We start from the raw sequence: 24966 nt of genomic DNA on the forward strand, positions 1-24966 counted from the left end.
CTGTATGATTTGCCACAAGGAGCAACCAAGAGGGTCCAGTCTTGTCAGGCTATGCTGTTGGTGGACTTGCTCGTTTACGCGCCAGCACTGGCCGAGCCTCTGTGCATCCTAAAAATGTTGCTCCTTCGAAAGCGGCTGGTTAGCTTAGTTGGTTAGAGCGTGGTGCTAATAACGCCAAGGTCGTGGGTTCGATCCCCGTACTGGCCATGAGGTACATTTTAAGCTGTTGTTTTTCTTGACCCTCTGCATTGGCTTCAAGGAAACTTCCCACAGCTTTGTTTGTGGGCATCAATTGTGTGTGCTACGCTGCTCCTCTGAAAGTAAGTCATGTCATTCGTTTTCATCTGACATTGTGACATCAGTGTTACATGAAAGTTGCTTGTCATTGTTACATGACAGTAGGTTGTCGTTAGACAAAACTGCATGAAGTGTGAACTGGAGCTTTCTTGGATGCACAAAAAAAAATAGTTTTTTGGAGAATGTGGGCATCGATCCCACTACCTCTCGCATGCTAAGCTAGCACTCTACCATTTGAGCTAATTCCCCAGCCTGTATGATTTGCCACAAGGAGCAACCAAGAGGGTCCAGTCTTGTCAGGCTATGCTGTTGGTGGACTTGCTCGTTTTCGCGCCAGCACTGGCCGAGCCTCTGTCCATCCTAAAAATGTAGCTCCTTCACAAGCGGCCGGTTAGCTCAGTTGGTTAGAGCGTGGTGCTAATAACGCCAAGGTCGTGGGTTCGATCCCTGTACTGGCCCTGAGGTACATTTTAAGCTGTTGTTTTTCTTTACCCTCTGCATTGGCTTCAAGGAAACTTCCCACAGCTTTGTTTGTGGGCATCAATTGTGTGTGCTACGCTGCTCCTCTGAAAGTAAGTCATGTCATTCGTTTTCATCTGACATTGTGACATCAGTGTTACATGAAAGTTGCTTGTCATTGTTACATGACAGTAGGTTGTCGTTAGACAAAACTGCATGAAGTGTGAACTGGAGCTTTCTTGGATCCACAAAAAAATTGTGTTTTTTGGAGAATGTGGGCATCGCTCCCACTACCTCTCGCATGCTAAGCAAGCACTCTACTATTTGAGCTAATTCCCCAGCCTGTATGATTTGCCACAAGGAGCAACCAAGAGGGTCCAGTCTTGTCAGGCTATGCTGTTGGTGGACTTGCTCGGTTACGCGCCAGCACAGGCCGAGCCTCTGTACATCCTAAAAATGTTGCTCCTTCACAAGAGGCTGGTTAGCTCAGTTGGTTAGAGTGTGGTGCAAATAACGCCAAGGTCGTGGGTTCGATCCCCGTACTGGCCATGAGGTACATTTTAAGCTGTTGTTTATCTTTACCCTCTGCATTGGCTTCAAGGAAACTTCCCACAGCTTTGTTTGTGGGCATCAATTGTGTGTGCTACGCTGCTCCTCTGAAAGTAAGTCATGTCATTCGTTTTCACCTGACATTGTGACATCAGTGTTACATAAAAGTTGCTTGTCATTGTTACATGACAGTAGGTTGTCGTTAGACAAAACTGCATGAAGTGTGAACTGGAGCTTTCTTGGATCCACAAAAAAATTGTGTTTTTTGGAGAATGTGGGCATCAATCCCACTACCTCTCGCATGCTAAGCAAGCACTCTACCATTTGAGCTAATTCCCCAGCCTTTATGATTTGTCACAAGGAGCAACCAAGATGGTCCAGTCTTGTCAGGCTATGCTGTTGGTGGACTTGCTCGTTTACGCGCCAGCACTGGTCGAGGCTCTGTGCATCCTAAAAATGTTACTCCTTTGCTAGCGGCCGGTTAGCTCAGTTGGTTAGAGTGTGGTGCAAATAACGCCAATGTCGTGGGTTCGATCCCCGTACTGGCCATGAGGTACATTTTAAGCTGTTGTTTTTCTTTACCCTCTGCATTGGCTTCAAGGAAACTTCCCACAGCTTTGTTTGTGGGCATCAATTGTGTGTGCTACGCTGCTCCTCTGAAAGTAAGTCATGTCATTCGTTTTCATCTGACATTGTGACATCAGTGTTACATAAAAGTTGCTTGTCATTGTTACATGACAGTAGGTTGTCGTTAGACAAAACTGCATGAAGTGTGAACTGTAGCTTTCTTGGATCCACAAAAAAATTGTGTTTTTTGGAGAATGTGGGCATCAATCCCACTACCTCTCGCATGCTAAGCAAGCACTCTACCATTTGAGCTAATTCCCCAGCCTTTATGATTTGCCACAAGGAGCCACCAAGATGGTCCAGTCTTGTCAGGCTATGCTGTTGGTGGACTTGCTCGTTTACGCGCCAGCACTGGCCGAGGCTCTGTGCATCCGAAAAATGTTACTCCTTTGCTAGCGGCCGGTTAGCTCAGTTGGTTGGAGCGTGGTGCTAATAACGCTAAGTTTGTGGGTTCGATCCCCATACTGGCCATGAGGTACATTTTAAGCTGTTGTTTTTCTTTACCCTCTGCATTGGCTTCAAGGAAACTTCCCACAGCTTTGTTTGTGGGCATCAATTGTGTGTGCTACGCTGCTCCTCTGAAAGTAAGTCATGTCATTCGTTTTCATCTGACATTGTGACATCAGTGTTACATGAAAGTTGCTTGTCATTGTTACATGACAGTAGGTTGTCGTTAGACAAAACTGCATGAAGTGTGAACTGGAGCTTTCTTGGATGCAAAAAAAAAAAATGTTTTTTGGAGAATGTGGGCATCGATCCCAATACCTCTCGCATGCTAAGCAGGCACTCTACCATTTGAGCTAATTCCCCAGCCTGTATGATTTGCCACAAGGAGCAACCAAGAGGGTCCAGTCTTGTCAGGCTATGCTGTTGGTGGACTTGCTCGGTTACGCGCCAGCACAGGCCGAGCCTCTGTACATCCTAAAAATGTTGCTCCTTCACAAGAGGCTGGTTAGCTCAGTTGGTTAGAGTGTGGTGCAAATAACGCCAAGGTCGTGGGTTCGATCCCCGTACTGGCCATGAGGTACATTTTAAGCTGTTGTTTATCTTTACCCTCTGCATTGGCTTCAAGGAAACTTCCCACAGCTTTGTTTGTGGGCATCAATTGTGTGTGCTACGCTGCTCCTCTGAAAGTAAGTCATGTCATTCGTTTTCACCTGACATTGTGACATCAGTGTTACATAAAAGTTGCTTGTCATTGTTACATGACAGTAGGTTGTCGTTAGACAAAACTGCATGAAGTGTGAACTGGAGCTTTCTTGGATCCACAAAAAAATTGTGTTTTTTGGAGAATGTGGGCATCAATCCCACTACCTCTCGCATGCTAAGCAAGCACTCTACCATTTGAGCTAATTCCCCAGCCTTTATGATTTGTCACAAGGAGCAACCAAGATGGTCCAGTCTTGTCAGGCTATGCTGTTGGTGGACTTGCTCGTTTACGCGCCAGCACTGGTCGAGGCTCTGTGCATCCTAAAAATGTTACTCCTTTGCTAGCGGCCGGTTAGCTCAGTTGGTTAGAGTGTGGTGCAAATAACGCCAATGTCGTGGGTTCGATCCCCGTACTGGCCATGAGGTACATTTTAAGCTGTTGTTTTTCTTTACCCTCTGCATTGGCTTCAAGGAAACTTCCCACAGCTTTGTTTGTGGGCATCAATTGTGTGTGCTACGCTGCTCCTCTGAAAGTAAGTCATGTCATTCGTTTTCATCTGACATTGTGACATCAGTGTTACATAAAAGTTGCTTGTCATTGTTACATGACAGTAGGTTGTCGTTAGACAAAACTGCATGAAGTGTGAACTGTAGCTTTCTTGGATCCACAAAAAAATTGTGTTTTTTGGAGAATGTGGGCATCAATCCCACTACCTCTCGCATGCTAAGCAAGCACTCTACCATTTGAGCTAATTCCCCAGCCTTTATGATTTGCCACAAGGAGCCACCAAGATGGTCCAGTCTTGTCAGGCTATGCTGTTGGTGGACTTGCTCGTTTACGCGCCAGCACTGGCCGAGGCTCTGTGCATCCGAAAAATGTTACTCCTTTGCTAGCGGCCGGTTAGCTCAGTTGGTTGGAGCGTGGTGCTAATAACGCTAAGTTTGTGGGTTCGATCCCCATACTGGCCATGAGGTACATTTTAAGCTGTTGTTTTTCTTTACCCTCTGCATTGGCTTCAAGGAAACTTCCCACAGCTTTGTTTGTGGGCATCAATTGTGTGTGCTACGCTGCTCCTCTGAAAGTAAGTCATGTCATTCGTTTTCATCTGACATTGTGACATCAGTGTTACATGAAAGTTGCTTGTCATTGTTACATGACAGTAGGTTGTCGTTAGACAAAACTGCATGAAGTGTGAACTGGAGCTTTCTTGGATGCAAAAAAAAAAAATGTTTTTTGGAGAATGTGGGCATCGATCCCAATACCTCTCGCATGCTAAGCAGGCACTCTACCATTTGAGCTAATTCCCCAGCCTGTATGATTTGCCACAAGGAGCAACCAAGAGGGTCCAGTCTTGTCAGGCTATGCTGTTGGTGGACTTGCTCGTTTACGCGCCAGCACTGGCCGAGCCTCTGTGCATCCTAAAAATGTTGCTCCTTTACAAGTGGCCGGTTAGCTCAGTTGGTTAGAGTGTGGTGCTAATAAAGCCAAGGTCGTGGGTTCGATCCCCGTACTGGCAATGAGGTACATTTTAAGCTGTTGTTTTTCTTTACCCTCTGCATTGGCTTCAAGGAAACTTCCCACAGCTTTGTTTGTGGGCATCAATTGTGTGTGCTACGCTGCTCCTCTGAAAGTAAGTCATGTCATTCGTTTTCATCTGACATTGTGACATCAGTGTTACATGAAAGTTGCCTGTCATTGTTACATGACAGTAGGTTGTCGTTAGACCAAACTGCATGAAGTGTGAATTGGAGCTTTCTTGGATCCACAAAAAAATTGTGTTTTTTGGAGAATGTGGGCATCGCTCCCACTACCTCTCGCATGCTAAGCAAGCACTCTACCATTTGAGCTAATTCCCCAGCCTGTATGATTTGCCACAAGGAGCAACCAAGAAGGTCCAGTCTTGTCAGGCTATGCTGTTGGTGGACTTGCTCGTTTACGCGCCAGCACTGGCCGAGCCTCTGTGCATCCTAAAAATGTTGCTCCTTCGCAAGCGGCTGGTTAGCTTAGTTGGTTAGAGCGTGGTGCTAATAACGCAAAGGTCGTGGGTTCGATCCCCGTACTGGCCATGAGGTACATTTTAAGCTGTTGTTTTTCTTTACCCTCTGCATTGGCTTCAAGGAAACTTCCCACAGCTTTGTTTGTGGGCATCAATTGTGTGTGCTACGCTGCTCCTCTGAAAGTAAGTCATGTCATTCGTTTTCATCTGACATTGTGACATCAGTGTTACATGAAAGTTGCTTGTCATTGTTACATGACAGTAGGTTGTCGTTAGACAAAACTGCATGAAGTGTGAACTGGAGCTTTCTTGGATGCAAAAAAAAAAATTGTTTTTTGGAGAATGTGGGCATCGATCCCACCACCTCTCGCATGCTAAGCAAGCACTCTACCATTTGAGCTAATTCCCCAGCCTGTATGATTTGCCACAAGGAGCAACCAAGAGGGTCCAGTCTTGTCAGGCTATGCTGTTGGTGGACTTGCTCGTTTACGCGCCAGCACTGGCCGAGCCTCTGTGGATCCTAAAAATATCGCTCCTTTACAAGCGGCCGGTTAGCTCAGTTGGTTAGAGTGTGGTGCTAATAATGCCAAGGTCGTGGGTTCGATCCCCGTACTGGCAATGAGGTATATTTTAAGCTGTTGTTTTTCTTTACCCTCTGCATTGGCTTCAAGGAAACTTCCCACAGCTTTGTTTGTGGGCATCAATTGTGTGTGCTACGCTGCTCCTCTGAAAGTAAGTCATGTCATTCGTTTTCATCTGACATTGTGACATCAGTGTTACATGAAAGTTGCTTGTCATTGTTACATGACAGTAGGTTGTCGTTAGACAAAACTGCATGAAGTGTGAACTGGAGCTTTCTTGGATGCACAAAAAAAAATAGTTTTTTGGAGAATGTGGGCATCGATCCCACTACCTCTCGCATGCTAAGCTAGCACTCTACCATTTGAGCTAATTCCCCAGCCTGTATGATTTGCCACAAGGAGCAACCAAGAGGGTCCAGTCTTGTCAGGCTATGCTGTTGGTGGACTTGCTCGTTTACGCGCCAGCACTGGCCGAGCCACTGTGCATCCTAAAAATGTTGCTCCTTCACAAGTGGCTGGTTAGCTCAGTTGGTTAGAGCGTGGTGCTAATAACGCAAAGGTCGTGGGTTCGATCCCCGTACTGGCCATGAGGTACATTTTAAGCTGTTGTTTTTCTTTACCCTCTGCATTGGCTTCAAGGAAACTTCCCACAGCTTTGTTTGTGGGCATCAATTGTGTGTGCTACGCTGCTCCTCTGAAAGTAAGTCATGTCATTCGTTTTCATCTGACATTGTGACATCAGTGTTACATGAAAGTTGCTTGTCATTGTTACATGACAGTAGGTTGTCGTTAGACAAAACTGCATGAAGTGTGAACTGGAGCTTTCTTGGATGCAAAAAAAAAAATTGTTTTTTGGAGAATGTGGGCATCGATCCCACCACCTCTCGCATGCTAAGCAAGCACTCTACCATTTGAGCTAATTCCCCAGCCTGTATGATTTGCCACAAGGAGCAACCAAGAGGGTCCAGTCTTGTCAGGCTATGCTGTTGGTGGACTTGCTCGTTTACGCGCCAGCACTGGCCGAGCCTCTGTGGATCCTAAAAATATCGCTCCTTTACAAGCGGCCGGTTAGCTCAGTTGGTTAGAGTGTGGTGCTAATAATGCCAAGGTCGTGGGTTCGATCCCCGTACTGGCAATGAGGTATATTTTAAGCTGTTGTTTTTCTTTACCCTCTGCATTGGCTTCAAGGAAACTTCCCACAGCTTTGTTTGTGGGCATCAATTGTGTGTGCTACGCTGCTCCTCTGAAAGTAAGTCATGTCATTCGTTTTCATCTGACATTGTGACATCAGTGTTACATGAAAGTTGCTTGTCATTGTTACATGACAGTAGGTTGTCGTTAGACAAAACTGCATGAAGTGTGAACTGGAGCTTTCTTGGATGCACAAAAAAAAATAGTTTTTTGGAGAATGTGGGCATCGATCCCACTACCTCTCGCATGCTAAGCTAGCACTCTACCATTTGAGCTAATTCCCCAGCCTGTATGATTTGCCACAAGGAGCAACCAAGAGGGTCCAGTCTTGTCAGGCTATGCTGTTGGTGGACTTGCTCGTTTACGCGCCAGCACTGGCCGAGCCACTGTGCATCCTAAAAATGTTGCTCCTTCACAAGTGGCTGGTTAGCTCAGTTGGTTAGAGTGTGGTGCTAATAAAGCAAAGGTTTTGGGTTCGATCCCCGTACTGGCAATGAGGTACATTTTAAGCTGTTGTTTTTCTTTACCCTCTGCATTGGCTTCAAGGAAACTTCCCACAGCTTTGTTTGTGGGCATCAATTGTGTGTGCTACGCTGCTCCTCTGAAAGTAAGTCATGTCATTCGTTTTCATCTGACATTGTGACATCAGTGTTACATGAAAGTTGCCTGTCATTGTTACATGACAGTAGGTTGTCGTTAGACCAAACTGCATGAAGTGTGAATTGGAGCTTTCTTGGATCCACAAAAAACTTGTGTTTTTTGGAGAATGTGGGCATCGCTCCCACTACCTCTCGCATGCTAAGCAAGCACTCTACCATTTGAGCTAATTCCCCAGCCTGTATGATTTGCCACAAGGAGCAACCAAGAGGGTCCAGTCTTGTCAGGCTATGCTGTTGGTGGACTTGCTCGTTTACGCGCCAGCACTGGCCGAGCCTCTGTGCATCCTAAAAATGTTGCTCCTTCGCAAGTGGCTGGTTAGCTTAGTTGGTTAGAGCGTGGTGCTAATAACCCCAAGGTCGTGGTTTCGATCCCCGTACTGGCCATGAGGTACATTTTAAGCTGTTGTTTTTCTTGACCCTCTGCATTGGCTTCAAGGAAACTTCCCACAGCTTTGTTTGTGGGCATCAATTGTGTGTGCTACGCTGCTCCTCTGAAAGTAAGTCATGTCATTCGTTTTCATCTGACATTGTGACATCAGTGTTACATGAAAGTTGCTTGTCATTGTTACATGACAGTAGGTTGTCGTTAGACAAAACTGCATGAAGTGTGAACTGGAGCTTTCTTGGATGCACAAAAAAAAATAGTTTTTTGGAGAATGTGGGCATCGATCCCACTACCTCTCGCATGCTAAGCTAGCACTCTACCATTTGAGCTAATTCCCCAGCCTGTATGATTTGCCACAAGGAGCAACCAAGAGGGTCCAGTCTTGTCAGGCTATGCTGTTGGTGGACTTGCTCGTTTTCGCGCCAGCACTGGCCGAGCCTCTGTCCATCCTAAAAATGTAGCTCCTTCACAAGCGGCCGGTTAGCTCAGTTGGTTAGAGCGTGGTGCTAATAACGCCAAGGTCGTGGGTTCGATCCCCGTACTGGCCATGAGGTACATTTTAAGCTGTTGTTTTTCTTTACCCTCTGCATTGGCTTCAAGGAAACTTCCCACAGCTTTGTTTGTGGGCATCAATTGTGTGTGCTACGCTGCTCCTCTGAAAGTAAGTCTTGTCATTCGTTTTCATCTGACATTGTGACATCAGTGTTACACGAAAGTTGCCTGTCATTGTTACATGACAGTAGGTTGTAGTTAGACAAAACTGCATGAAATGTGAACTGGAGCTTTCTTGGATCCACAAAAAAATTGTGTTTTTTGGAGAATGTGGGCATCGCTCCCACTACCTCTCGCATGCTAAGTAAGCACTCTACCATTTGAGCTAATTCCCCAGCCTGTATGATTTGCCACAAGGAGCAACCAAGAGGGTCCAGTCTTGTCAGGCTATGCTGTTGGTGGACTTGCTCGTTTACGCGCCAGCACTGGCCGAGCCTCTGTGCATCCTAAAAATGTTGCTCTTTCGCAAGCGGCTGGTTAGCTTAGATGGTTAGAGCGTGGTGCTAATAACGCCAAGGTCGTGGGTTCGATCCCCGTACTGGCCATGAGGTACATTTTAAGCTGTTGTTTTTCTTGACCCTCTGCATTGGCTTCAAGGAAACTTCCCACAGCTTTGTTTGTGGGCATCAATTGTGTGTGCTACGCTGCTCCTCTGAAAGTAAGTCATGTCATTCGTTTTCATCTGACATTGTGACATCAGTGTTACATGAAAGTTGCTTGTCATTGTTACATGACAGTAGGTTGTCGTTAGACAAAACTGCATGAAGTGTGAACTGGAGCTTTCTTGGATCCACAAAAAAATTGTGTTTTTTGGAGAATGTGGGCATCGCTCCCACTACCTCTCGCATGCTAAGTAAGCACTCTACCATTTGAGCTAATTCCCCAGCCTGTATGATTTGCCACAAGGAGCAACCAAGAGGGTCCAGTCTTGTCAGGCTATGCTGTTGGTGGACTTGCTCGTTTACGCGCCAGCACTGGCCGAGCCTCTGTGCATCCTAAAAATGTTGCTCCTTCGCAAGCGGCTGGTTAGCTTAGATGGTTAGAGCGTGGTGCTAATAACGCCAAGGTCGTGGGTTCGATCCCCGTACTGGCCATGAGGTACATTTTAAGCTGTTGTTTTTCTTGACCCTCTGCATTGGCTTCAAGGAAACTTCCCACAGCTTTGTTTGTGGGCATCAATTGTGTGTGCTACGCTGCTCCTCTGAAAGTAAGTCATGTCATTCGTTTTCATCTGACATTGTGACATCAGTGTTACATGAAAGTTGCTTGTCATTGTTACATGACAGTAGGTTGTCGTTAGACAAAACTGCATGAAGTGTGAACTGGAGCTTTCTTGGATGCACAAAAAAAAATAGTTTTTTGGAGAATGTGGGCATCGATCCCACTACCTCTCGCATGCTAAGCTAGCACTCTACCATTTGAGCTAATTCCCCAGCCTGTATGATTTGCCACAAGGAGCAACCAAGAGGGTCCAGTCTTGTCAGGCTATGCTGTTGGTGGACTTGCTCGTTTTCGCGCCAGCACTGGCCGAGCCTCTGTCCATCCTAAAAATGTAGCTCCTTCACAAGCGGCCGGTTATCTCAGTTGGTTAGAGCGTGGTGCTAATAACGCCAAGGTCGTGGGTTCGATCCCCGTACTGGCCATGAGGTACATTTTAAGCTGTTGTTTTTCTTTACCCTCTGCATTGGCTTCAAGGAAACTTCCCACAGCTTTGTTTGTGGGCATCAATTGTGTGTGCTACGCTGCTCCTCTGAAAGTAAGTCTTGTCATTCGTTTTCATCTGACATTGTGACATCAGTGTTACACGAAAGTTGCCTGTCATTGTTACATGACAGTAGGTTGTAGTTAGACAAAACTGCATGAAATGTGAACTGGAGCTTTCTTGGATCCACAAAAAAATTGTGTTTTTTGGAGAATGTGGGCATCGCTCCCACTACCTCTCGCATGCTAAGTAAGCACTCTACCATTTGAGCTAATTCCCCAGCCTGTATGATTTGCCACAAGGAGCAACCAAGAGGGTCCAGTCTTGTCAGGCTATGCTGTTGGTGGACTTGCTCGTTTACGCGCCAGCACTGGCCGAGCCTCTGTGCATCCTAAAAATGTTGCTCCTTCGCAAGCGGCTGGTTAGCTTAGTTGGTTAGAGCGTGGTGCTAATAACGCCAAGGTCGTGGGTTCGATCCCCGTACTGGCCATGAGGTACATTTTAAGCTGTTGTTTTTCTTGACCCTCTGCATTGGCTTCAAGGAAACTTCCCACAGCTTTGTTTGTGGGCATCAATTGTGTGTGCTACGCTGCTCCTCTGAAAGTAAGTCATGTCATTCGTTTTCATCTGACATTGTGACATCAGTGTTACATGAAAGTTGCTTGTCATTGTTACATGACAGTAGGTTGTCGTTAGACAAAACTGCATGAAGTGTGAACTGGAGCTTTCTTGGATGCACAAAAAAAAATAGTTTTTTGGAGAATGTGGGCATCGATCCCACTACCTCTCGCATGCTAAGCTAGCACTCTACCATTTGAGCTAATTCCCCAGCCTGTATGATTTGCCACAAGGAGCAACCAAGAGGGTCCAGTCTTGTCAGGCTATGCTGTTGGTGGACTTGCTCGTTTTCGCGCCAGCACTGGCCGAGCCTCTGTCCATCCTAAAAATGTAGGTCCTTCACAAGCGGCCGGTTAGCTCAGTTGGTTAGAGCGTGGTGCTAATAACGCCAAGGTCGTGGGTTCGATCCCCGTACTGGCCATGAGGTACATTTTAAGCTGTTGTTTTTCTTTACCCTCTGCATTGACTTCAAGGAAACTTCCCACAGCTTTGTTTGTGGGCATCAATTGTGTGTGCTACGCTGCTCCTCTGAAAGTAAGTCTTGTCATTCGTTTTCATCTGACATTGTGACATCAGTGTTACACGAAAGTTGCCTGTCATTGTTACATGACAGTAGGTTGTAGTTAGACAAAACTGCATGAAATGTGAACTGGAGCTTTCTTGGATCCACAAAAAAATTGTGTTTTTTGGAGAATGTGGGCATCGCTCCCACTACCTCTCGCATGCTAAGTAAGCACTCTACCATTTGAGCTAATTCCCCAGCCTGTATGTTTTGCCACAAGGAGCAACCAAGAGGGTCCAGTCTTGTCAGGCTATGCTGTTGGTGGACTTGCTCGTTTACGCGCCAGCACTGGCCGAGCCTCTGTGCATCCTAAAAATGTTGCTCCTTCGCAAGCGGCTGGTTAGCTTAGTTGGTTAGAGAGTGGTGCTAATAACGCCAAGGTCGTGGGTTCGATCCCCGTACTGGCCATGAGGTACATTTTAAGCTGTTGTTTTTCTTTACCCTCTGCATTGGCTTCAAGGAAACTTCCCACAGCTTTGTTTGTGGGCATCAATTGTGTGTGCTACGCTGCTCCTCTGAAAGTAAGTCATGTCATTCGTTTTCATCTGACATTGTGACATCAGTGTTACATGAAAGTTGCTTGTCATTGTTACATGACAGTAGGTTGTCGTTAGACAAAACTGCATGAAGTGTGAACTGGAGCTTTCTTGGATGCAAAAAAAAATATTGTTTTTTGGAGAATGTGGGCATCGATCCCACTACCTCTCGCATGCTAAGCAAGCATTCTACCATTTGAGCTAATTCCCCAGCCTGTATGATTTGCCACAAGGAGCAACCAAGAGGGTCCAGTCTTGTCAGGCTATGCTGTTGGTGGACTTGCTCGTTTACGCGCCAGCACTGGCCGAGCCTCTGTGCATCCTAAAAATGTTGCTCCTTCACAAGTGGCCGGTTAGCTCAGTTGGTTAGAGTGTGGTGCTAATAAAGCCAAGGTCGTGGGTTCGATCCCCGTACTGGCAATGAGGTAAATTTTAAGCTGTTGTTTTTCTTTACCCTCTGCATTGGCTTCAAGGAAACTTCCCACAGCTTTGTTTGTGGGCATCAATTGTGTGTGCTACGCTGCTCCTCTGAAAGTAAGTCATGTCATTCGTTTTCATCTGACATTGTGACATCAGTGTTACATGAAAGTTGCCTGTCATTGTTACATGACAGTAGGTTGTCGTTAGACCAAACTGCATGAAGTCTGAATTGGAGCTTTCTTGGATCCACAAAAAAATTGTGTTTTTTGGAGAATGTGGGCATCGCTCCCACTACCTCTCGCATGCTAAGCAAGCACTCTACCATTTGAGCTAATTCCCCAGCCTGTATGATCTGCCACAAGGAGCAACCAAGAGGGTCCAGTCTTGTCAGGCTATGCTGTTGGTGGACTTGCTCGTTTACGCGCCAGCACTGGCCGAGCCTCTGTGCATCCTAAAAATGTTGCTCCTTCGCAAGCGGCTGGTTAGCTTAGTTGGTTAGAGCGTGGTGCTAATAATGCCAAGGTCGTGGGTTCGATCCCTGTACTGGCCATGAGGTACATTTTAAGTTGTTGTTTTTCTTTACCCTCTGCATTGGCTTCAAGGAAACTTCCCACAGCTTTGTTTGTGGGCATCAATTGTGTGTGCTACGCTGCTCCTCTGAAAGTAAGTCATGTCATTCGTTTTCATCTGACATTGTGACATCAATGTTACATGAAAGTTGCTTGTCATTGTTACATGACAGTAGGTTGTCGTTAGACAAAACTGCATGAAGTGTGAACTGGAGCTTTCTTGGATGCACAAAAAAAAATAGTTTTTTGGAGAATGTGGGCATCGATCCCACTACCTCTCACATGCTAAGCAAGCACTCTACTATTTGAGCTAATTCCCCAGCCTTTATGATTTGCCACAAGGAGCAACCAAGAGGTTCCAGTCTTGTCAGGCTACGCTGTTGGTGGACTTGCTCGTTTACGCGCCAGCACTCTGTGCATCCTAAAAATGTTGCTCCTTCACAAGCGGCTGGTTAGATTAGTTGGTTAGAGAGTGGTGCTAATAACGCTAAGGTCGTTGGTTCGATCCTCGTACTGGCCATGAGGTACATTTTAAGCTGTTGTTTTTCTTTACCCTCTGCATTGGCTTCAAGGAAACTTCCCACAGCTTTGTTTGTGGGCATCAATTGTCTGTGCTACGCTGCTCCTCTGAAAGTAAGTCATGTCATTCGTTTTCATCTGACATTGTGACATCAGTGTTACATGAAAGTTGCTTGTCATTGTTACATGACAGTAGGTTGTCGTTAGACAAAACTGCATGAAGTGTGAACTGGAGCTTTCTTGGATGCAAAAAAAAATATTGTTTTTTGGAGAATGTGGGCATCGATCCCACTACCTCTCGCATGCTAAGCAAGCATTCTACCATTTGAGCTAATTCCCCAGCCTGTATGATTTGCCAAAAGGAGCAACCAAGAGGGTCCAGTCTTGTCAGGCTATGCTGTTGGTGGACTTGCTCGTTTACGCGCCAGCACTGGCCGAGCCTCTGTGCATCCTAAAAATGTTGCTCCTTCGCAAGCGGCTGGTTAGCTTAGTTGGTTAGAGCGTGGTGCTAATAACGCCAAGGTCGTGGGTTCGATCCCCGTACTGGCCATGAGGTACATTTTAAGCTGTTGTTTTTCTTGACCCTCTGCATTGGCTTCAAGGAAACTTCCCACAGCTTTGTTTGTGGGCATCAATTGTGTGTGCTACGCTGCTCCTCTGAAAGTAAGTCATGTCATTCGTTTTCATCTGACATTGTGACATCAGTGTTACATGAAAGTTGCTTGTCATTGTTACATGACAGTAGGTTGTCGTTAGACAAAACTGCATGAAGTGTGAACTGGAGCTTTCTTGAATGCACAAAAAAAAATAGTTTTTTGGAGAATGTGGGCATCGATCCCACTACCTCTCGCATGCTAAGCTAGCACTCTACCATTTGAGCTAATTCCCCAGCCTGTATGATTTGCCACAAGGAGCAACCAAGAGGGTCCAGTCTTGTCAGGCTATGCTGTTGGTGGACTTGTTCGTTTTCGCGCCAGCACTGGCCGAGCCTCTGTCCATCCTAAAAATGTAGGTCCTTCACAAGCGGCCGGTTAGCTCAGTTGGTTAGAGCGTGGTGCTAATAACGCCAAGGTCGTGGGTTCGATCCCCGTACTGGCCATGAGGTACATTTTAAGCTGTTGTTTTTCTTTACCCTCTGCATTGGCTTCAAGGAAACTTCCCACAGCTTTGTTTGTGGGCATCAATTGTGTGTGCTACGCTGCTCCTCTGAAAGTAAGTCTTGTCATTCGTTTTCATCTGACATTGTGACATCAGTGTTACACGAAAGTTGCCTGTCATTGTTACATGACAGTAGGTTGTAGTTAGACAAAACTGCATGAAATGTGAACTGGAGCTTTCTTGGATCCACAAAAAAATTGTGTTTTTTGGAGAATGTGGGCATCGCTCCCACTACCTCTCGCATGCTAAGTAAGCACTCTACCATTTGAGCTAATTCCCCAGCCTGTATGTTTTGCCACAAGGAGCAACCAAGAGGGTCCAGTCTTGTCAGGCTATGCTGTTGGTGGACTTGCTCGTTTACGCGCCAGCACTGGCCGAGCCTCTGTGCATCCTAAAAATGTTGCTCCTTCGCAAGCGGCTGGTTAGCTTTGTTGGTTAGAGAGTGGTGCTAATAACGCCAAGGTCGTGGGTTCGATCCCCGTACTGGCCATGAGGTACATTTTAAGCTGTTGTTTTTCTTTACCCTCTGCATTGGCTTCAAGGAAACTTCCCACAGCTTTGTTTGTGGGCATCAATTGTGTGTGCTACGCTGCTCCTCTGAAAGTAAGTCATGTCATTCGTTTTCATCTGACATTGTGACATCAGTGTTACATGAAAGTTGCTTGTCATTGTTACATGACAGTAGGTTGTCGTTAGACAAAACTGCATGAAGTGTGAACTGGAGCTTTCTTGGATGCAAAAAAAAATATTGTTTTTTGGAGAATGTGGGCATCGATCACACTACCTCTCGCATGCTAAGCAAGCATTCTACCATTTGAGCTAATTCCCTAGCCTGTATGATTTGCCACAAGGAGCAACCAAGAGGGTCCAGTCTTGTCAGGCTATGCTGTTGGTGGACTTGCTCGTTTACGCGCCAGCACTGGCCGAGCCTCTGTGCATCCTAAAAATGTTGCTCCTTCACAAGTGGCCGGTTAGCTCAGTTGGTTAGAGTGTGGTGCTAATAAAGCCAAGGTCGTGGGTTCGATCCCCGTACTGGCAATGAGGTAAATTTTAAGCTGTTGTTTTTCTTTACCCTCTGCATTGGCTTCAAGGAAACTTCCCACAGCTTTGTTTGTGGGCATCAATTGTGTGTGCTACGCTGCTCCTCTGAAAGTAAGTCATGTCATTCGTTTTCATCTGACATTGTGACATCAGTGTTACATGAAAGTTGCCTGTCATTGTTACATGACAGTAGGTTGTCGTTAGACCAAACTGCATGAAGTCTGAATTGGAGCTTTCTTGGATCCACAAAAAAATTGTGTTTTTTGGAGAATGTGGGCATCGCTCCCACTACCTCTCGCATGCTAAGCAAGCACTCTACCATTTGAGCTAATTCCCCAGCCTGTATGATCTGCCACAAGGAGCAACCAAGAGGGTCCAGTCTTGTCAGGCTATGCTGTTGGTGGACTTGCTCGTTTACGCGCCAGCACTGGCCGAGCCTCTGTGCATCCTAAAAATGTTGCTCCTTTGCAAGCGGCTGGTTAGCTTAGTTGGTTAGAGCGTGGTGCTAATAATGCCAAGGTCGTGGGTTCGATCCCTGTACTGGCCATGAGGTACATTTTAAGTTGTTGTTTTTCTTTACCCTCTGCATTGGCTTCAAGGAAACTTCCCACAGCTTTGTTTGTGGGCATCAATTGTGTGTGCTACGCTGCTCCTCTGAAAGTAAGTCATGTCATTCGTTTTCATCTGACATTGTGACATCAATGTTACATGAAAGTTGCTTGTCATTGTTACATGACAGTAGGTTGTCGTTAGACAAAACTGCATGAAGTGTGAACTGGAGCTTTCTTGGATGCACAAAAAAAAATAGTTTTTTGGAGAATGTGGGCATCGATCCCACTACCTCTCACATGCTAAGCAAGCACTCTACTATTTGAGCTAATTCCCCAGCCTTTATGATTTGCCACAAGGAGCAACCAAGAGGGTCCAGTCTTGTCAGGCTACGCTGTTGGTGGACTTGCTCGTTTACGCGCCAGCACTCTGTGCATCCTAAAAATGTTGCTCCTTCACAAGCGGCTGGTTAGATTAGTTGGTTAGAGAGTGGTGCTAATAACGCTAAGGTCGTTGGTTCGATCCTCGTACTGGCCATGAGGTACATTTTAAGCTGTTGTTTTTCTTTACCCTCTGCATTGGCTTCAAGGAAACTTCCCACAGCTTTGTTTGTGGGCATCAATTGTGTGTGCTACGCTGCTCCTCTGAAAGTAAGTCATGTCATTCGTTTTCATCTGACATTGTGACATCAGTGTTACATGAAAGTTGCTTGTCATTGTTACATGACAGTAGGTTGTCGTTAGACAAAACTGCATGAAGTGTGAACTGGAGCTTTCTTGGATGCAAAAAAAAATATTGTTTTTTGGAGAATGTGGGCATCGATCCCACTACCTCTCGCATGCTAAGCAAGCATTCTACCATTTGAGCTAATTCCCCAGCCTGTATGATTTGCCAAAAGGAGCAACCAAGAGGGTCCAGTCTTGTCAGGCTATGCTGTTGGTGGACTTGCTCGTTTACGCGCCAGCACTGGCCGAGCCTCTGTGCATCCTAAAAATGTTGCTCCTTCGCAAGCGGCTGGTTAGCTTAGTTGGTTAGAGCGTGGTGCTAATAATGCCAAGGTCGTGGGTTCGATCCCTGTACTGGCCATGAGGTACATTTTAAGTTGTTGTTTTTCTTTACCCTCTGCATTGGCTTCAAGGAAACTTCCCACAGCTTTGTTTGTGGGCATCAATTGTGTGTGCTACGCTGCTCCTCTGAAAGTAAGTCATGTCATTCGTTTTCATCTGACATTGTGACATCAGTGTTACATGAAAGTTGCCTGTCATTGTTACATGACAGTAGGTTGTCGTTAGACCAAACTGCATGAAGTCTGAATTGGAGCTTTCTTGGATCCACAAAAAAATTGTGTTTTTTGGAGAATGTGGGCATCGCTCCCACTACCTCTCGCATGCTAAGCAAGCACTCTACCATTTGAGCTAATTCCCCAGCCTGTATGATCTGCCACAAGGAGCAACCAAGAGGGTCCAGTCTTGTCAGGCTATGCTGTTGGTGGACTTGCTCGTTTACGCGCCAGCACTGGCCGAGCCTCTGTGCATCCTAAAAATGTTGCTCCTTTGCAAGCGGCTGGTTAGCTTAGTTGGTTAGAGCGTGGTGCTAATAATGCCAAGGTCGTGGGTTCGATCCCTGTACTGGCCATGAGGTACATTTTAAGTTGTTGTTTTTCTTTACCCTCTGCATTGGCTTCAAGGAAACTTCCCACAGCTTTGTTTGTGGGCATCAATTGTGTGTGCTACGCTGCTCCTCTGAAAGTAAGTCATGTCATTCGTTTTCATCTGACATTGTGACATCAATGTTACATGAAAGTTGCTTGTCATTGTTACATGACAGTAGGTTGTCGTTAGACAAAACTGCATGAAGTGTGAACTGGAGCTTTCTTGGATGCACAAAAAAAAATAGTTTTTTGGAGAATGTGGGCATCGATCCCACTACCTCTCACATGCTAAGCAAGCACTCTACTATTTGAGCTAATTCCCCAGCCTTTATGATTTGCCACAAGGAGCAACCAAGAGGGTCCAGTCTTGTCAGGCTACGCTGTTGGTGGACTTGCTCGTTTACGCGCCAGCACTCTGTGCATCCTAAAAATGTTGCTCCTTCACAAGCGGCTGGTTAGATTAGTTGGTTAGAGAGTGGTGCTAATAACGCTAAGGTCGTTGGTTCGATCCTCGTACTGGCCATGAGGTACATTTTAAGCTGTTGTTTTTCTTTACCCTCTGCATTGGCTTCAAGGAAACTTCCCACAGCTTTGTTTGTGGGCATCAATTGTGTGTGCTACGCTGCTCCTCTGAAAGTAAGTCATGTCATTCGTTTTCATCTGACATTGTGACATCAGTGTTACATGAAAGTTGCTTGTCATTGTTACATGACAGTAGGTTGTCGTTAGACAAAACTGCATGAAGTGTGAACTGGAGCTTTCTTGGATGCAAAAAAAAATATTGTTTTTTGGAGAATGTGGGCATCGATCCCACTACCTCTCGCATGCTAAGCAAGCATTCTACCATTTGAGCTAATTCCCCAGCCTGTATGATTTGCCAAAAGGAGCAACCAAGAGGGTCCAGTCTTGTCAGGCTATGCTGTTGGTGGACTTGCTCGTTTACGCGCCAGCACTGGCCGAGCCTCTGTGCATCCTAAAAATGTTGCTCCTTCGCAAGCGGCTGGTTAGCTTAGTTGGTTAGAGCGTGGTGCTAATAATGCCAAGGTCGTGGGTTCGATCCCTGTACTGGCCATGAGGTACATTTTAAGTTGTTGTTTTTCTTTACCCTCTGCATTGGCTTCAAGGAAACTTCCCACAGCTTTGTTTGTGGGCATCAATTGTGTGTGCTACGCTGCTCCTCTGAAAGTAAGTCATGTCATTCGTTTTCATCTGACATTGTGACATCAGTGTTACATGAAAGTTGCCTGTCATTGTTACATGACAGTAGGTTGTCGTTAGACCAAACTGCATGAAGTGTGAATTGGAGCTTTCTTGGATCCACAAAAAAATTGTGTTTTTTGGAGAATGTGGGCATCGCTCCCACTACCTCTCGCATGCTAAGCAAGCACTCTACCATTTGAGCTAATTCCCCAGCCTGTATGATTTGCCACAAGGAGACACCAAGAGGGTCCAGTCTTGTCAGGCTATGCTGTTGGTGGACTTGCTCGTTTACGCGCCAGCACTGGCCGAGCCTCTGTCCATCCTAAAAATGTAGCTCCTTCACAAACGGCCGGTTAGCTCAGTTGGTTAGAGCGTGGTGCTAATAACGCCAAGGTCGTGGGTTCGATCCCCGTACTGGCCATGAGGTACATTTTAAGTTGTTGTTTTTCTTTACCCTCTGCATTGGCTTCAAGGAAACTTCCCACAGCTTTGTTTGTGGGCATCAATTGTGTGTGCTACGCTGCTCCTCTGAAAGTAAGTCATGTCATTCGTTTTCATCTGACATTGTGACATCAGTGTTACATGAAAGTTGCCTGTCATTGTTACATGACAGTAGGTTGTCGTTAGACCAAACTGCATGAAGTGTGAACTGGAGCTTTCTTGGATCCACAAAAAAATTGTGTTTTTTGGAGAATGTGGGCATCGCTCCCACTACCTCTCGCATGCTAAGCAAGCACTCTACCATTTGAGCTAATTCCCCAGCCTGTATGATTTGCCACAAGGAGCAACCAAGAGGGTCCAGTCTTGTCAGGCTATGCTGTTGGTGGACTTGCTCGTTTACGCGCCAGCACTGGCCGAGCCTCTGTGCATCCTAAAAATGTTGCTCCTTCGCAAGCGGCTGGTTAGCTTAGTTGGTTAGAGCGTGGTGCTAATAATGCCAAGGTCGTGGGTTCGATCCCTGTACTGGCCATGAGGTACATTTTAAGTTGTTGTTTTTCTTTACCCTCTGCATTGGCTTCAAGGAAACTTCCCACAGCTTTGTTTGTGGGCATCAATTGTGTGTGCTACGCTGCTCCTCTGAAAGTAAGTCATGTCATTCGTTTTCATCTGACATTGTGACATCAATGTTACATGAAAGTTGCTTGTCATTGTTACATGACAGTAGGTTGTCGTTAGACAAAACTGCATGAAGTGTGAACTGGAGCTTTCTTGGATGCACAAAAAAAAATAGTTTTTTGGAGAATGTGGGCATCGATCCCACTACCTCTCGCATGCTAAGCTAGCACTCTACCATTTGAGCTAATTCCCCAGCCTGTATGATTTGCCACAAGGAGCAACCAAGAGGGTCCAGTCTTGTCAGGCTATGCTGTTGGTGGACTTGCTCGTTTACGCGCCAGCACTGGCCGAGCCTCTGTCCATTCTTAAAATGTAGCTCCTTCACAAGCGGCCGGTTAGCTCAGTTGGTTAGAGCGTGGTGCTAATAACGCCAAGGTTGTGGGTTCGATCCCCGTACTGGCCATGAGGTACATTTTAAGCTGTTGTTTTTCTTTACCCTCTGCATTGGCTTCAAGGAAACTTCCCACAGCTTTGTTTGTGGGCATCAATTGTGTGTGCTACGCTGCTCCTCTGAAAGTAAGTCATGTCATTCGTTTTCATCTGACATTGTGACATCAGTGTTACATGAAAGTTGCCTGTCATTGTTACATGACAGTAGGTTGTCGTTAGACCAAACTGCATGAAGTGTGAATTGGAGCTTTCTTGGATCCACAAAAAAATTGTGTTTTTTGGAGAATGTGGGCATCGCTCCCACTACCTCTCGCATGCTAAGCAAGCACTCTACCATTTGAGCTAATTCCCCAGCCTGTATGATTTGCCACAAGGAGACACCAAGAGGGTCCAGTCTTGTCAGGCTATGCTGTTGGTGGACTTGCTCGTTTACGCGCCAGCACTGGCCGAGCCTCTGTCCATCCTAAAAATGTAACTCCTTCACAAACGGCCGGTTAGCTCAGTTGGTTAGAGCGTGGTGCTAATAACGCCAAGGTCGTGGGTTCGATCCCCGTACTGGCCATGAGGTACATTTTAAGTTGTTGTTTTTCTTTACCCTCTGCATTGGCTTCAAGGAAACTTCCCACAGCTTTGTTTGTGGGCATCAATTGTGTGTGCTACGCTGCTCCTCTGAAAGTAAGTCATGTCATTCGTTTTCATCTGACATTGTGACATCAGTGTTACATGAAAGTTGCCTGTCATTGTTACATGACAGTAGGTTGTCGTTAGACCAAACTGCATGAAGTGTGAATTGGAGCTTTCTTGGATCCACAAAAAAATTGTGTTTTTTGGAGAATGTGGGCATCGCTCCCACTACCTCTCGCATGCTAAGCAAGCACTCTACCATTTGAGCTAATTCCCCAGCCTGTATGATTTGCCACAAGGAGCAACCAAGAGGGTCCAGTCTTGTCAGGCTATGCTGTTGGTGGACTTGCTCGTTTACGCGCCAGCACTGGCCGAGCCTCTGTGCATCCTAAAAATGTTGCTCCTTCGCAAGCGGCTGGTTAGCTTAGTTGGTTAGAGCGTGGTGCTAATAATGCCAAGGTCGTGGGTTCGATCCCTGTACTGGCCATGAGGTACATTTTAAGTTGTTGTTTTTCTTTACCCTCTGCATTGGCTTCAAGGAAACTTCCCACAGCTTTGTTTGTGGGCATCAATTGTGTGTGCTACGCTGCTCCTCTGAAAGTAAGTCATGTCATTCGTTTTCATCTGACATTGTGACATCAATGTTACATGAAAGTTGCTTGTCATTGTTACATGACAGTAGGTTGTCGTTAGACAAAACTGCATGAAGTGTGAACTGGAGCTTTCTTGGATGCACAAAAAAAAATAGTTTTTTGGAGAATGTGGGCATCGATCCCACTACCTCTCGCATGCTAAGCTAGCACTCTACCATTTGAGCTAATTCCCCAGCCTGTATGATTTGCCACAAGGAGCAACCAAGAGGGTCCAGTCTTGTCAGGCTATGCTGTTGGTGGACTTGCTCGTTTACGCGCCAGCACTGGCCGAGCCTCTGTCCATCCTAAAAATGTAGCTCCTTCACAAGCGGCCGGTTAGCTCAGTTGGTTAGAGCGTGGTGCTAATAACGCCAAGGTTGTGGGTTCGATCCCCGTACTGGCCATGAGGTACATTTTAAGCTGTTGTTTTTCTTTACCCTCTGCATTGGCTTCAAGGAAACTTCCCACAGCTTTGTTTGTGGGCATCAATTGTGTGTGCTACGCTGCTCCTCTGAAAGTAAGTCTTGTCATTCGTTTTCATCTGACATTGTGACATCAGTGTTACATGAAAGTTGCCTGTCATTGTTACATGACAGTAGGTTGTAGTTAGACAAAACTGCATGAAATGTGAACTGGAGCTTTCTTGGATGCACAAAAAAAAAATGTTTTTTGGAGAATGTGGGCATCGATCCCACTACCTCTCACATGCTAAGCAAGCACTCTACCATTTGAGCTAATTCCCCAGCCTTTATGATTTGCCACAAGGAGCAACCAAGAGGGTCCAGTCTTGTCAGGCTACGCTGTTGGTGGACTTGCTCGTTTACGCGCCAGCACTCTGTGCATCCTAAAAATGTTGCTCCTTCACAAGAGGCTGGTTAGATTAGTTGGTTAGAGCGTGGTGCTAATACCGCTAAGGTCGTTGGTTCGATCCCCGTACTGGCCATGAGGTACATTTTAAGCTGTTGTTTTTCTTTACCCTCTACATTGGCTTCAAGGAAACTTCCCACAGCTTTGTTTGTGGGCATCAATTGTGTGTGCTACGCTGCTCCTCTGATCGTAAGTCATGTCATTCGTTTTCATCTGACATTGTGACATCAGTGTTACATGAAAGTTGCTTGTCATTGTTACATGACAGTAGGTTGTCGTTGAACAAAACTGCATGAAGTATGAACTGGAGCTTTCTTGGATCCACAAAAAAATTGTGTTTTTTGGAGAATGTGGGCATCAATCCCAGTACCTCTCGCATGCTAAGCAAGCACTCTACCATTTGAGCTAATTCCCCAGCCTGTATGATTTGCCACAAGGAGCAACCAAGAGGGTCCAGTCTTGTCAGGCTATGCTGTTGGTGGACTTGCTCGTTTACGCGCCAGCACTGGCCGAGCCTCTGTGCATCCTAAAAATGTTGCTCCTTCGCAAGCGGCTGGTTAGCTTAGTTGGTTAGAGAGTGGTGCTAATAACGCCAAGGTCGTGGGTTCGATCCCCGTACTGGCCATGAGGTACATTTTAAGCTGTTGTTTTTCTTTACCCTCTGCATTGGCTTCAAGGAAACTTCCCACAGCTTTGTTTGTGGGCATCAATTGTGTGTGCTACGCTGCTCCTCTGAAAGTAAGTCATGTCATTCGTTTTCATCTGACATTGTGACATCAGTGTTACATGAAAGTTGCTTGTCATTGTTACATGACAGTAGGTTGTCGTTAGACAAAACTGCATGAAGTGTGAACTGGAGTTTCTTGGATGCAAAAAAAAATATTGTTTTTTGGAGAATGTGGGCATCGATCCCACTACCTCTCGCATGCTAAGCAAGCATTCTACCATTTGAGCTAATTCCCCAGCCTGTATGATTTGCCACAAGGAGCAACCAAGAGGGTCCAGTCTTGTCAGGCTATGCTGTTGGTGGACTTGCTCGTTTACGCGCCAGCACTGGCCGAGCCTCTGTGCATCCTAAAAATATTGCTCCTTCACAAGTGGCCGGTTAGCTCAGTTGGTTAGAGTGTGGTGCTAAGAAAGCCAAGGTCGTGGGTTCGATCCCCGTACTGGCAATGAGGTACATTTTAAGCTGTTGTTTTTCTTTACCCTCTGCATTGGCTTCAAGGAAACTTCCCACAGCTTTGTTTGTGGGCATCAATTGTGTGTGCTACGCTGCTCCTCTGAAAGTAAGTCTTGTCATTCGTTTTCATCTGACATTGTGACATCAGTGTTACATGAAAGTTGCCTGTCATTGTTACATGACAGTAGGTTGTAGTTAGACAAAACTGCATGAAATGTGAACTGGAGCTTTCTTGGATGCACAAAAAAAAAATGTTTTTTGGAGAATGTGGGCATCGATCCCACTACCTCTCACATGCTAAGCAAGCACTCTACCATTTGAGCTAATTCCCCAGCCTTTATGATTTGCCACAAGGAGCAACCAAGAGGGTCCAGTCTTGTCAGGCTACGCTGTTGGTGGACTTGCTCGTTTACGCGCCAGCACTCTGTGCATCCTAAAAATGTTGCTCCTTCACAAGCGGCTGGTTAGATTAGTTGGTTAGAGCGTGGTGCTAATACCGCTAAGGTCGTTGGTTCGATCCCCGTACTGGCCATGAGGTACATTTTAAGCTGTTGTTTTTCTTTACCCTCTACATTGGCTTCAAGGAAACTTCCCACAGCTTTGTTTGTGGGCATCAATTGTGTGTGCTACGCTGCTCCTCTGATCGTAAGTCATGTCATTCGTTTTCATCTGACATTGTGACATCAGTGTTACATGAAAGTTGCTTGTCATTGTTACATGACAGTAGGTTGTCGTTGAACAAAACTGCATGAAGTATGAACTGGAGCTTTCTTGGATCCACAAAAAAATTGTGTTTTTTGGAGAATGTGGGCATCAATCCCACTACCTCTCGCATGCTAAGCAAGCACTCTACCATTTGAGCTAATTCCCCAGCCTGTATGATTTGCCACAAGGAGCAACCAAGAGGGTCCAGTCTTGTCAGGCTATGCTGTTGGTGGACTTGCTCGTTTACGCGCCAGCACTGGCCGAGCCTCTGTGCATCCTAAAAATGTTGCTCCTTCGCAAGCGGCTGGTTAGCTTAGTTGGTTAGAGAGTGGTGCTAATAACGCCAAGGTCGTGGGTTCGATCCCCGTACTGGCCATGAGGTACATTTTAAGCTGTTGTTTTTCTTTACCCTCTGCATTGGCTTCAAGGAAACTTCCCACAGCTTTGTTTGTGGGCATCAATTGTGTGTGCTACGCTGCTC

At 46.0% G+C, this 24966-nt stretch overlaps 11 non-coding genes across 11 annotated transcripts; all 11 read left to right on the top strand.

Moving 5' to 3' along the window:
* The first annotated feature begins 133 nt into the window (after positions 1–133).
* On the top strand, positions 134–207 carry trnai-aau (transfer RNA isoleucine (anticodon AAU)). The gene has a single exon. It is a non-coding gene; the product is annotated as a tRNA-Ile (tRNA).
* Positions 208–8368: 8161 nt separating this feature from the next.
* Positions 8369–8442, top strand: trnai-aau (transfer RNA isoleucine (anticodon AAU)). Its single transcript has one exon. It is a non-coding gene; the product is annotated as a tRNA-Ile (tRNA).
* Positions 8443–10564: 2122 nt separating this feature from the next.
* trnai-aau (transfer RNA isoleucine (anticodon AAU)) lies at positions 10565–10638 on the top strand. Its single transcript has one exon. It is a non-coding gene; the product is annotated as a tRNA-Ile (tRNA).
* Positions 10639–11113: 475 nt separating this feature from the next.
* On the top strand, positions 11114–11187 carry trnai-aau (transfer RNA isoleucine (anticodon AAU)). The gene has a single exon. It is a non-coding gene; the product is annotated as a tRNA-Ile (tRNA).
* Positions 11188–13848: 2661 nt separating this feature from the next.
* trnai-aau (transfer RNA isoleucine (anticodon AAU)) lies at positions 13849–13922 on the top strand. Its single transcript has one exon. It is a non-coding gene; the product is annotated as a tRNA-Ile (tRNA).
* Positions 13923–14397: 475 nt separating this feature from the next.
* On the top strand, positions 14398–14471 carry trnai-aau (transfer RNA isoleucine (anticodon AAU)). Its single transcript has one exon. It is a non-coding gene; the product is annotated as a tRNA-Ile (tRNA).
* Positions 14472–19318: 4847 nt separating this feature from the next.
* On the top strand, positions 19319–19392 carry trnai-aau (transfer RNA isoleucine (anticodon AAU)). Its single transcript has one exon. It is a non-coding gene; the product is annotated as a tRNA-Ile (tRNA).
* Positions 19393–20416: 1024 nt separating this feature from the next.
* Positions 20417–20490, top strand: trnai-aau (transfer RNA isoleucine (anticodon AAU)). Its single transcript has one exon. It is a non-coding gene; the product is annotated as a tRNA-Ile (tRNA).
* Positions 20491–20965: 475 nt separating this feature from the next.
* trnai-aau (transfer RNA isoleucine (anticodon AAU)) lies at positions 20966–21039 on the top strand. Its single transcript has one exon. It is a non-coding gene; the product is annotated as a tRNA-Ile (tRNA).
* Positions 21040–22063: 1024 nt separating this feature from the next.
* Positions 22064–22137, top strand: trnai-aau (transfer RNA isoleucine (anticodon AAU)). Its single transcript has one exon. It is a non-coding gene; the product is annotated as a tRNA-Ile (tRNA).
* Positions 22138–23699: 1562 nt separating this feature from the next.
* trnal-aag (transfer RNA leucine (anticodon AAG)) lies at positions 23700–23773 on the top strand. The gene has a single exon. It is a non-coding gene; the product is annotated as a tRNA-Leu (tRNA).
* Positions 23774–24966: the final 1193 nt, after the last annotated feature.

Source organism: Salvelinus fontinalis, chromosome 22 (genome assembly GCF_029448725.1).
Source record: "Salvelinus fontinalis isolate EN_2023a chromosome 22, ASM2944872v1, whole genome shotgun sequence".
NCBI classification, from domain to species: Eukaryota; Metazoa; Chordata; class Actinopteri; order Salmoniformes; family Salmonidae; genus Salvelinus; species Salvelinus fontinalis.